The following is a 12,691-nucleotide window of genomic DNA, read 5'->3' as shown; positions in this document are numbered from 1 at the left end:
TGGTAACTAACTAGCTAAACTTGATATATTTTCTAAGTACGTCTTAAATTTTTTATGATGTAGAAGTTTGAACTGAGATGGAAGGCATCCATTTTCTAACTTCCTTCCATGCTATATATATCTCAAACAGAATAAACCCAATAACAATCAACCCCATATAACCACTTGAACTTTATTTCCAATACTTGTATGTGACACCGAGTTGAAGGTTGAACTTCTAAAGGGCCTATGAAGCAAAACAAATCAAATTTTTTCAGTTCCTTTACAGGTTAATTTCCATGGAGCTTTGACAACATCATGCTTTATGGTCTCATTTGAATTATGATTCTGGTCTTTGGATATGGCGGGATGAGATGTGGATTTTGTAATAGCCCAACTCGATCTACTTATATGAAGAGTTATCCACGTAGACTTTCTCATACTAGACTTCATAGTTTTGCCCTATAAAAAGTGTCTCACATATTCATATTTATATCCAAGTCATACAGGTATGAAGAGTTATCCACGTAGACTTTCTCATACTAGACTTCATAGTTTTGCCCTATAAAAAGTGTCTCACATATTCATATTTATATCCAAGTCATACACGTAAGCAAAATTTTTTTTCTCTTCTATATTACATGTAAAAACATTTAGTCCTCCTGTACATAATATTAAACCTAATCAGAGGGGAGACTATAATATCAAAATTTCTATTGAAAAGACAAACTTCTTTTACAAATAATGGTAGCAATTGCAATAAATATAAAGAATCTTAATCAATTTCGAGAACCAGTAGGATGCAATCATGTTTTTCAAATAAGTAATAAACGTAAATCAAATAAGTAATAAACGTAAATCAAATACAATCACAAGCTCAAAGCAAAAATTTAAAATAAAAAAACACCTCTGCACACAAGAGTACAGAAACCTTTGAATTTTCGTTCCAAGTTTGTCTTTTTCTTGCCCAAAATTTGGCTAAAATATCCACTCAAATAAACAAAATTTGGTTAACTCTGCAGGCAGCCCAACTCCCCCCTCTTGCGCGAGTTCTTAAAACATCATGTATCCAATAATACCAAATGTCAAATATGCTTTATCCTTGGAAGAAAAGTAGAATTCTTGCTAAGATGGATCAATTTTCATATGATGACATATCTCACTTTCTTGAAGCCAAGCTCTTAAAGAAACTGCAATTTTGAATGCCATTGAAGAACTATCTTTGACAACTTAATCAACTAATTAATATAAGTAGAATTTTTACTATAGATGGATCAATTTTCATATGATGACATATCTCACTTTCTTGAAACCAAGCACATAAAGAAACTCTGCAATTTTACATGCCATTGAAGAACTATCCTTGACAACTTAATCAACTAATTAATATAAGACGGCACTAAAGCGAATGTCGGTATTTTCACGACGTTTTCTCACTTAGATGCGGCCAACGTAGTGGCCTTTATTAAGAAAAATGCCACGCTCAACTCATTTCAAAATTCATGAATAAAGCAGTAATTTGGCACCTTTTATTATTAAAATGCAGCGGATGTGGCGGCGTGTTTTTGGTAAAACGTAGCCAATTTGATGAAATTTTTGGAAAAAATATCGTAATTTTTGCAACGTTTATTTGGTAAATCGCCACTAAGTGTGCGGCAATTTTATCACAAACGCCGGTAAGTCTATGGAATGCTTTTTAAAAGATTCTACTGATTTGGTGGTGTTTATGTGAAAAACGGCACCAAATTGGTGCCGTTTATGTGAAACGCCATGAATTTGGTGGCCCTTTGTTTTTTTATAGAAACGCCACCAAATTGGATTTCAACTTCTACAAATTTCCATGGAGTGTGCAGACCTTTTTTACAAAATGCCACCAAATTAGTGACATTTTTTGCAATAAGCGGCGCTAAGGTTGGACATTCATATATGTAAATTACTTGTTAAAATGCCGACGTTTCATCCAAAAAGACCGCTAATATTAATTTGATTATACTATTTTCTGAAATTTTGCAATTTTATTTTTGTTGCATTTTCAAACGTAAATACCACTAAAACACCTGGAATTACCATTGAGAACTACAACACTCACATTAGTTATGCACAAAACGTAGACAATTGTTGATTTTCAATAATTTAAAACCTTAGATGTTAGAACCCTTTTGACATTCCAACCATAATTCAAAAGAAAATAAATAATAACCAAAATTAGTAAATATTAAGGTTTGTGATTCTTGTCTTACTCCAAATAAAAACCATAACATAAAAGAAACATAGATAAATAAAGGAGCTCCAAAGCATCATCAACGCCACTATTGATCTCCCGAAGGCTAATTTTGCAATTAAAAATAAGTTATGACAAAATATTTTCACAATGCAAATAAAATTATAACAAAATAGATACAAACACAGTAATATTGAGAAGTTGAGACAGCTACGTTAACTCCAGGGATAGTGATAAGTGCTTGTGTATTAGTAATACGAAGTATTATTTTCTTACAATGAGCATTACTTTTCTCAGATTTTATCACTCATACATGTGTATTTGTGTTACTTTTGTGCATGTAGGGTTGTGGAGACAAGTATGCAAGAAAGAAGCCAAAGTAGATCGTGAATACACGTTGTTGATGAAATCTTGGAGTAAACAAATCTGAAGACACAAGTTGTGCTCAAAGACATATGAGTGCGTGCCAACCTCCATTGTGCTCGGGTAAACATGCAAATTGGAGGGGCACAAAGGCAGTTACACTCACGTGTTCCGACTTGTGCAATGCTAGCAAGATTGTCGTCAAATGTGATTTTATTGAAGATGCAACGCGATCTACCACATTGATGTGTGTCAGTTCATGTGGCATCGATAAAAGTGTGGATTCGGGAGTATTTTGGTGGAGTACTGTAGTAATTATTACAGCAAATCACTGTAGTAGTTACTGTTCACAGGCCGCTAAAAAATTTTATTCCTGCATATTCACACGGGTGTGTGGAAATTTTACATGCTCGTGTGGATACCCGATTCTAGCCTATGTAAGTCACGATTTCAGCCCGTTTTAAAAAACCTTTTTCCCATCTTTCGGCCTATCTTTTCTCATCTTCAGAGGCGTCTGCGGCTAAGGTTTGGAGAGGCTTTTGCAAGGATTTTGGAGTAGTTCTGCGGCTTTTAACACCACGTTCCTTTGGAAGATAGTTATTGGGGGAGCTTTCATAGGCATCAATTCGGGGAGATGTGCCCTGACTTAACGAAGAAACTTTTATAGAAAATGGACCACTCCACAAGACGATCGACAAGAATACCATGGGGGGTTTTACTTATGGATTGCATGTTTTTACTTTCAATTTCATTATTGATTTTATCTTGCTCCATGGAGAGCTAAACCCCTAGTGGGTACTTGGACTTGTAAACCCTAGGATGATATTGTTTCTTTGACCTTTCTATTACGTTTATTTAATTGATGTCTTTAATTGAGTTCCAATCTTGAATGCTTGTTGAATGGATTTTTCCCTAGAGTGACACTAGGGTTGAGAGTCTACATTGATAATCCTTGTGAGTGAGTAACACACCGTGAGGGTTAGACAAATTAAGATTATAGAGGGTCGAGAGGGTGAGTCGAGAGGTAGTGGAACGTCCCCTTTCCCCTCCGGTGTAATTTATCCTGCCTCCACGTTCCAAGAGTTCTTTGCTGTCACAATAGAGTGAAGTGCTAAGAGACGATCTCCGCTAGGGCTTAGTTGCGTGAGCAACAGAGTGAAGCGTTGAAGTAATCTGATAAATGCTTGTGCGATACGAATGCGAAGCTTTCATTCCTTATATTGAGCATTACTTTTCTCGGATTTTTACACTAATATGTGTGTTTTTATGTTACTTTTATGCAGATAGGGTTGTGAGGCTGAGTATGAAGGAAATAGGCAAATGTGGATCATAATACACCAATTTTGGAAGAAATCTTGCTAAGGTTCAAACGCGAAGACATAGGTCAGGTGTGAGATGCTAGAGTGTGTGCCAACCTCCTCGTATTCGAGTTGGCACATCCATTTGGAGGGGCACAAAGGCAGTCACATTAGAGCATTCTGACTTATGCACATAGAACAAGAGCTCCGCCAACGTGTACACCACTGAAGAAGAAAGTGATCCACGACGTGAACGTGTGCTTGTTGCGTTACCCCGATGAAAGTATGGAATTGGGAAGTCAGGTCGAATACTGTAGCAACAATGTAGCATATATTGTAGCAGCACTGCTCACAGCCGGCAGAGAAACCAGAGAAACAGAGAATCCACACGGGCATGTGGAAATTATCCACGGCCGTGTGGAAATTCCGCACGGGCGCGTGGAGCATCCACGCCCGTGTAGTCGCCCGATACCAGCCCTATTTAAATCTGATTTAGCCCCAATTTTGGTATTATTTTCTCCATCTTTTCCCTAACTTTAGAGAGGGCTTCGGCTAGGGTTTTGAGGGGTATTGGCCAAGGTTTTGGAGAGGTTCTATGGCTCCGACATAGTCATTCCTTAGGAAGAAGGTTGGTAGGGGAGCTTCCGTCGAGGCGTATCCTATACCCTGGGACGAGGGAACCCTTGACTGACTAGTAGAGGACTTTCCATAAGACCATCGACACGACTATCGAGGGGTTTCTTTTATGGATTCATTGCTTTTTACATTCTATTTCTTTGATTGTACTTAGCTCCATGGAGAGCTAAACCCCTAGTGGGTACTCGGGCTATTGTGAACCCTAGGATGTATTTGTTTCTTTTGAACCTCTTTATTATACTTTCAATAAATTGATGTTTATTGTGAGTTCCAACCTTGAATGCTTGATTGTATGAACATTTCCCTTAGAGTGACACTAGGGTTGAGAGTTCTTGTTGGTAACCTTGTGAGTGAGTGACACACCACGAGCGTTAGACAAATCTAGGTTGGAGAGGGTTGAGAGGGTGAGTCGAGAAGTACAGAGCGTCCCCTTTCCCCTCCGGCGTGATAGGTTCTACCTCCGTCCCTCGAGTTCTTTGCGGCCATAATAGAGTGAATGGTCTAAGGGATAAACTTCCGTTGGGGCTTAGTTGCGCGTGCAACGGAGTGAAGCGTTGAGGTGATCTTAGTATCTAGGGCTCTATTGTGATTAGGGACCTTCCACCTGGACTAAAGGGTTAGGTCTATAATTAGGAAGAGATTTATCACTTGGAATCCCTAGAGCTCATTGTAACTCTATGCGAGTGCGAGGTGTTGAGATTGTTCGATTTCTCCTCCGGGACATGTATAGAGTTAGGCATAGTTGACCTTAGATTTGGGACTATGTAATTAAGGATTTCCACGACTCATGATTGCATTAATTAGGAAGCATAATAGAGGGTTCTTGCACTTGAAACAATTATCCTAGGTGGAGCATTATCCGGGTACCCCATCTTTATCGATTGCCTTACCCCCTTCTTTACTTTTGCTCTCTTACTTGTTGCTTTTACTGTTGAGAATTGAATCATTGTCACACTCATTATCATTGATCCTTTACATAACTAAGAATCGAATTAAGTATTTTTATTCCACACTCCCTGTGGATTCGATACCCGCTCACCCGGAATTATTACTTCGACAAACCCGTGCACTTGGGGGATATACGCAAGGGGAACTTGTCAAGTTTTTGGCGCCGTTGCGGGGAGTAGGCGTTTAGAGATACATTGCACTTTGTTTTCTTAGCTATTTCACCACACATTCTATTTCACGTCTTCTTATTCTATCATTATTCTGATTTTCTTTTTCTTTCTTTTTGGTGTAGCTCCAGGTTATGACCCGAGGGAATTCATCAATATTGATTGAAGGAGATCCTGAGCTTGAACGTACACTTAGAAGAAAAGGGAAAGAACCTGTGCAAAAACAACATAATTCAGCTGATTTGGAAGGTGAGGAATTTGAAAACATGGCAGAACAAAATGAGCAACAACGAACACTAACCGACTATGCCAGACCTTAAGTGTTGGGGACACAATCGAGTATTGTGCGTCCCCCGATTACAGCTCAAAACTTCGAGCTAAAGAAGGCATTCATCCATATGTTGTAGCAGTCCACACAATTCAACGGTTTGGCCGATGAGGATCCAAACAGTCACATAGAGAGCTTTCTCGAGGTGAGCGATATGCTGAAGATAAATGGGGTGACGGATGATGCCATCAAATTGAGAGCCTTTCCATTTTCCTTGAAGGGTAGAGCGAAGCAGTGGCTACACTCATTACCTAAAGCATCAATCACTACATGGGAGGAGATGGTAGAAGCTTTTCTAGCCCGTTATTTTCTTCCCGGAAAATCAGCAAAGCTTAGGAATGAGATCTCGTCCTTTGTGCAGTTGGAATTGGAGTCTCTATTCGAGACATGGGAAAGGTTCAAGGAACTTCTGAGAAAGTGTCCGCAACATGGATTCCCGGAGTGGATGATTGTTCAAACTTTTTTTAAAATGGTTTGAACCCGAGTACAAGGCAACTCTTGGATGCGACAGCAGGAGGTACCTTAGGTAGCAAAACTCCCGATGAGGCTCATCAATTAATTGAGGAAATGGGGTTAAATAGCTACCAATGGAATGCTAGGGAGAAGAAAAAGGTGGCCGGTCTCCATGAAATTGATGCGGTAACCTCATTGGCGGCGTAAGTAGAGAGTCTTAGTAAGAAGCTAGATCGCATAGCTTCGAATAGAGTTGTGGCCGTGAGCAACTGCACCGGTTGTGGTGGAGGACATGATCCCTCTGATTGCCCGATCGTTATTGGTGATGTTTCTTCAGTGGAAAACGTTGACTTTGTAGGTAATGGCATGAGACCTCAAGGGAACCCATATAGCAATACTTACAATTCAGGTTGGAGGAATCAACCCAACTTTTCATGGAGTAATCAAGGACCACAAAAGGCCATGGGGCTACCGGGTTTCCAACAACAACAACAAGTCCCTCAAGTGGAAAACAGAATTTCAGGCTTGGAAACCCGAATGACGGATTTAGAGAAGCACTTGGCTAGATTTGTTCAATCTGCAAATACACAGTTTGAATCAGTCGAGGCTACACTTCGCAGCCACACCGCCTCTTTGCACAACCTTGAAAATCAGGTGGGGCAAATTGCGAAGTCTCTCTCCAAAAGGCCACATGGAAGTTTACCAAGCAATACGGAAACCAACCCTAGAGAACATGTGAAGGCGATCACTTTGAGAAGTGGTCGTAAGGTTGAAGGGAGGCTTCCGAGTGAGAAGTCGAAAGAACATGCACCCGAGGTTGTAGAGGTTAAGGAGGGAGCAAAGAAAGAGAAAGAGGTGGTATCCCCACCTTTCAACCCAAGAATCCCTTATCCCTCTAGATTGAAGAATGACCAAGGGGATGAACAGTATAACAAGTTCCTGAGTTTATTCAAGCAACTCCACATCAACATTCCTTTTGTAGAGGCATTAGCTCAAATGCCTAAGTATGCGAAGTTCCTGAAAGACTTGTTGACTAACAAAAGGAAGTTGGAGGAGAGTGCTTCAGTGGTGCTAGATGCTTTATTCTTGGCGGTGCTGTAAAAGAACATGCCGAACAAGAAGAAAGACCCGGGAAGCTTCATCATTCCGTGTAACATCGGCAACTTGGGTGAGGAAATGGCACAGGCGGATTCAGGGGCAAGTATCAACGTCATGCCATACACTTTCTTCCAAAAGCTAGGCTTGGGAGAGCCTAGGCCTACTCTGATGACTTTACAATTGGCGGACCGAACGGTGCGACATTAGAGAGGTATCTTTGAAGACGTGCTTGTCAAGGTGCACAAGTACATTTTTTTGATTGATTTCATAGTGTTAGATGTCGATGAGGATGCGGATGTACCCTTGATACTTGGGAGACCGTTCTTGCGGACTTCCAAATCATTGATTGACATGGACGGCGGAGAGCTCACATTGAGAGTTGGAGATGACAAACTCACTTACCGCCTTGCTGAAGCCATGCGGCATTCTCTCGATTTTGTTGACACTTTGTATTTTCTAGACACTACTGATGAGCTTGTTGATGAATACATGTAGGAAATGTTTAACCCGGATCCATATGAAAGTTTGTTCCACCAAGAGGAGAGCAATAAGGAAGTAATGATGCTTGGGTTGACTGAAGAAGTAACATCTACCCCGGGGATATTGAAGAAGGTGCTCCGGAAAATGAAGAGGGCTAGGAGACGCCATCGAAAATGCTCTAAGACTGTTAGAGACGTACATGAACCAAGAAAGTTGGATGAACCATTGCTAGGCAATCTGAAGCCCGATAATACACACTCTACCCTCAAGAGACTTTGCACATCATGTTTCCAAGCCATGGGTAAGAGGGCGACTTTCATTCATGAACCCCCGTGAGGTAAGACAAGATACGTCAAGCTAAGTGACGTTAAACAAGCGCTTCTTGGGAGGCACCCCATGTGTTTACTGTTTTCTTATCATTTAGTTTAGTTTCTTTGCATGAATAAATTGTTAAGTGTTGGTGTCGTAATTTTTAGATGCTTGTGCTGTGATTTTGTTGTGGGTTTTTAAAATTCATCGTGTGTTTTATGAGGAATTGGCGAAAGTTTGGTCGTTTGAGCTCTATTTTATATTTTTCACTGGTAAAATTTGCATAATAGGGCGGGGCTACGAGTGTGTGAAACATGTTCGAAATTTTTCACATGAGCCCTGCAGATTTTTTTCTAAGTCATCCGGAGAAAACACGCAGGCGTGTGGAATTTCCACACGCCTGGGTGGGAGCTGACCTGCTGAGCTCATCCGAGAGAAGGCACAGGGGCGTGCGGCTACCCCTGTGAACGACCATGCCACTGTCACACGCCCGTGGGTAATTTCCGCAAGTGCGTGTGAAGTCCTGCAGAGTTGGGCAGTTTTTCCCGAGAGCACACAGGGGCGTGGACTCGCCCCTGTGAGCGACTTTGTGAACCATGCACGGGCGTGGGTAATTTCCGCACGCCCGTGTGAAACTCTGCAGATGAGTTCTCTCCATCCCGAGAAGACACAGGGGCATGTGGCTGCCCCTGTGAGTTTGGCATGTGAATGTCCACGCCCGTGGGGAATTTTCGCATGGGCGTGTGAAACACTTAGTATTTTTCTCGAATGTCCAGGGAAGCCACAGGGGGAGTGCGGCTGCCGTTGTGGGTCAGGGCTACGGGCGTGGATATTTTCCGCACGCCCGTGCGAGAGAAGTCAGAGTCAAAGGAGCATTTTCCCGAAAGAGCACAGGGGCATGCGCATGCCCCTGTAGTGCTTTTGAAGTGAGGTGCACGGGCGTGGGGAATTTCCACACGCCCGTGTGGATGCACAGAACGCCAAAAGTCGTGGGCTCTGTTTAAAAGAGGATAGTTCCTCTCCCTCTTCACGATTTCTATTCGCCTGAAAACACTCTCACAGTATTCTCCAAGTTCAGAGTGCTAATTTGGTGGGATTTTAGTGAAGTTTTCTAGCCGGTTCTTCATTTTCTCACTCCATCGCGTCGGTAAGTTATTTTTTATCATCTTCCTTGCCAATTCATGGTTTCTATCGATTAACCTGGTTAATAATGCTTCGTTTCTTCAATTGGAAAGATGATTTATGTTTAGAACGAAGTTAGAAGTATTATTTAGGTTCTATTTTTGGATTGTTGAAGCGTGGCCGTGCGGTTCTCACGCCCCGTGGATCCATACGGGCGTGCAGAAATTCCACATGACCGTGTGGATTTCTGCAGCATTGGTTTATCAACTTGTTTGATCAATTTCGTTTAAATCTTGCAGATTATGGCACCTAGGTCAAAGAAACAAGCTGATAAGATACCACGTGAGTCATCTCCTGAGCTCGAGGGCATACGATTTGCAATTCCAGAGCATCAGGTTCGCTATAAGCGCCTGTCGAGGCTCCGTTTTGGGCAGACTCGATTCTTAGACACGACTATATTGCGAGATCTGCAGCAGGGAGATGAGTTTGCTGATGAGATCGAGGATCTCATTTCAGAAGGTGGTTGGCGGCAGTTGCTGATGATTAGAGAGCCAGCCATCCGAGAGTTTGCACTGGAGGTGTTATCATCATTCGAGTTTGATAGATCGTATGCGAGCTTCGACAGTGTGGACACCGTTCAGTTCATAGTATTTGGACACCACCATAGCTTGAGCATTACACAATTTTCAGTACTACTTGGCTTGTACGAAGAGGCATTCACAGATACAGAGGAATATGCAAAGTTACCGACTGATTACCCTGGAACCTTGACCCCGCAGAGAGCTTACAGAGTGTTATGTGGACAAGGTCAGTACGAGCCGGGGGTGTCCAAGGCCACGTGCCTTTCCCGACCTGCATATAGATACTTGCATGCCATTATGAGTAGGTCGGTGAATGGCCGTGGTGATAGTACTGGTGTCCTGAGCCGTCAAGAGCTACTGTACTTGTACTCGATGGTACAACACTTACCGATTCACTTAGGGCACATCCTGGCAGAGTACATCGGACATCAGGGATACTATGCTAGACTGGGAGCGATCTTCTCGGGCCCCTACATTACGAGATTAGTGGTGGGCATGGGTCTCTTGGATTCGATTTGTAGGGCCGAGAAGATGAGTGTACCTGCTCCCCTGAGTCTAGAGACGATGCGGTTGATGGGCATGGTCCGCAGGGTTCGGACAAGGGTTTTTGCTTTAATACTACCAACTCCAGAGATAGCCGGAGATGAGGATGATGAAGCCGGAGCATCTCAGCCCGCTCCCGAGCCTCAGCCAGCAACGATGGAGACAGAGGCACCTCCAGTGGTAGAGGAGCCACCCCTAGTGCGTATGTTTTCACCATCTCGAGCCAATGATCGCTTTGCGAGGCTCGAGAATGCTATAGGGGTGGTCCGAGCTGAGGATGCTGAGATTAGGGCTACGCAGACTACTCAGTACACAGAGTTCATGGCGCGTTTCGACGTGTTACAGCAGATTTTAGAGCGAGACGTCGCCTCATCATTTGTATTGCGGCCGAGGACTCCTCAGGCCCCCTCAGTTCCTCCAGCACCTCCATCCTCGACCCCAGCACCGGTGGACCCACCATGTGCATCTCCAACAGTAGCAGCAGCACAAGAGCCTGAGAGCAGCACCGACACTTGACTTCTCCTTTACTTTCTTGCATTTTATTTTATTTTTCTTGTTTTTAGACTTGTTCAATCAGAAAGGATTCCCCTTCTGAGTTTATTTTCATTTTCGCATCATCGAGTTGTATTCATTGCTTCATCTTTTATATATACTCAAGTTATTTTATCTTTATTGAGCTTCACTGAACCCCCCTCTTGTATGCGTGCAGATGGTCTTGTCTTCTTGGGAATTGAGACTTAGTCATGGGCACGGCTAAGTTGCTGAGGCACTTGGCCGTGTGAGCTTCTCAACCCGTCGGAACACTTCTCCCATGGAATTAGCTTCATCAAACGCAACACTAGGAGTCAGGGGAGTATTGTTTTGATTGCTTCTCCCACATTTGCTTTTGAAGGATGTATATTTTGAGTGAGCTTGCATGTGTACATTGGGGACAATGTACAACATAAGTGTGAGGGAGGGAGTTTCATAGTGCGCACATCTTTTCTATTGTTCTTGATTGTCATATGCTCACATAGCCAATGGGGTTTCACCTTAGTTGCAATGATTGTATTCTTGAGTTTAGGAGAATTTCTAACATTGAATGTTTTCATGCTCTAGTTCTTGCTTGAATTTTTAGGAATTTTTGCCCGATTTACACTTAGTGCACTACTCACTATTTGAACTCTATTGGAAACTCATGTTCGATGTTAAAGGGACTAGTTAGGTTTATTTTCTTGTGCTAAATTCTAAAAAAAAATGATGAAAATGAAAAGAAGGAACAAAATAGTGTTATTGTTTATTTGTGTTTGTTGGATGGAAAGAGCTACCACCTATAAAGTATGAATCTACTCTCATAAGTCGGATACTAGTTATGCCCTAATGAGAGAAAGAGCTATCTCATAGAATGAGTGAAAGCTACCACTCGGGTAGAAAGAGCTACCACCTTGAAAGTGTTAAAGCCACCTTAGCGGCCGCTTTGGAAAGGGCTACCTTAGAGGATGTGTGAAGCTACTACCATCTTTGAAATTGTGGTCACTTTTGTAGATAAATAAGTCCCTTGCACTTAGAACTTTGAGGAGTATATCTTGGGTTGTTTTGAGTGAGTTCACACACATACACGAAATATGGGTTTGTTGTATTTTTTTATTCAAGTTTTTAGCTAGAGCATTGATTTTTTCGTATTTAGTGTTGAAATTTTCCTTCATTGTAGAATACTTCCGTTGTATACCTTGGTGAACCTAAGGCCAAGCACTTTCAATATTTTCATCATTAATGCACAGAATGTTTTAATGTTTGCTTGAGGACAAGCAAAAGCTTAAGTGTGGGGGAGTTTGATAAGTGCTTGTGCGATACGAATGCGAATCGTTCATTCCTTATGTCGAGCATTACTTTTCTCGGGGTTTTACACTAATATGTGTGTTTTTATGTTACTTTTATGCAGGTAGGGTTGTGACGCCAAGTATGAAGGAAATAGGCAAATGTGGATCATAATGCATCAATTTTGGAGGAAATCTTGCTAATGTTCAAACGCGAAGACATAGGTCAGGTGTGAGATGCTAGAGTGTGTGCCAACCTCCTCGTATTCGAGTGGGCACATCCATTTGGAGGGGCACAAAGACAATCACATTCGAGCATTCTGATTTATGCACATAGAACAAGAGCTCCACCAACATGTACACCACTGA

At 42.0% G+C, this 12,691-nt stretch overlaps 1 non-coding gene across 1 annotated transcript; it reads right to left on the bottom strand.

Annotated features, from left to right (window-relative positions):
• Positions 1-6,268: 6,268 nt before the first annotated feature.
• LOC120266280 lies at positions 6,269-6,375 on the bottom strand. Its single transcript, XR_005538121.1, has one exon. It is a non-coding gene; the product is annotated as a small nucleolar RNA R71 (small nucleolar RNA).
• Positions 6,376-12,691: the final 6,316 nt, after the last annotated feature.

The sequence above is a fragment of the Dioscorea cayenensis genome, chromosome 7, assembly GCF_009730915.1.
Source record: "Dioscorea cayenensis subsp. rotundata cultivar TDr96_F1 chromosome 7, TDr96_F1_v2_PseudoChromosome.rev07_lg8_w22 25.fasta, whole genome shotgun sequence".
Taxonomy (NCBI): domain Eukaryota; kingdom Viridiplantae; phylum Streptophyta; class Magnoliopsida; order Dioscoreales; family Dioscoreaceae; genus Dioscorea; species Dioscorea cayenensis.
This window is presented reverse-complemented; position numbering and strand designations above follow the sequence as displayed.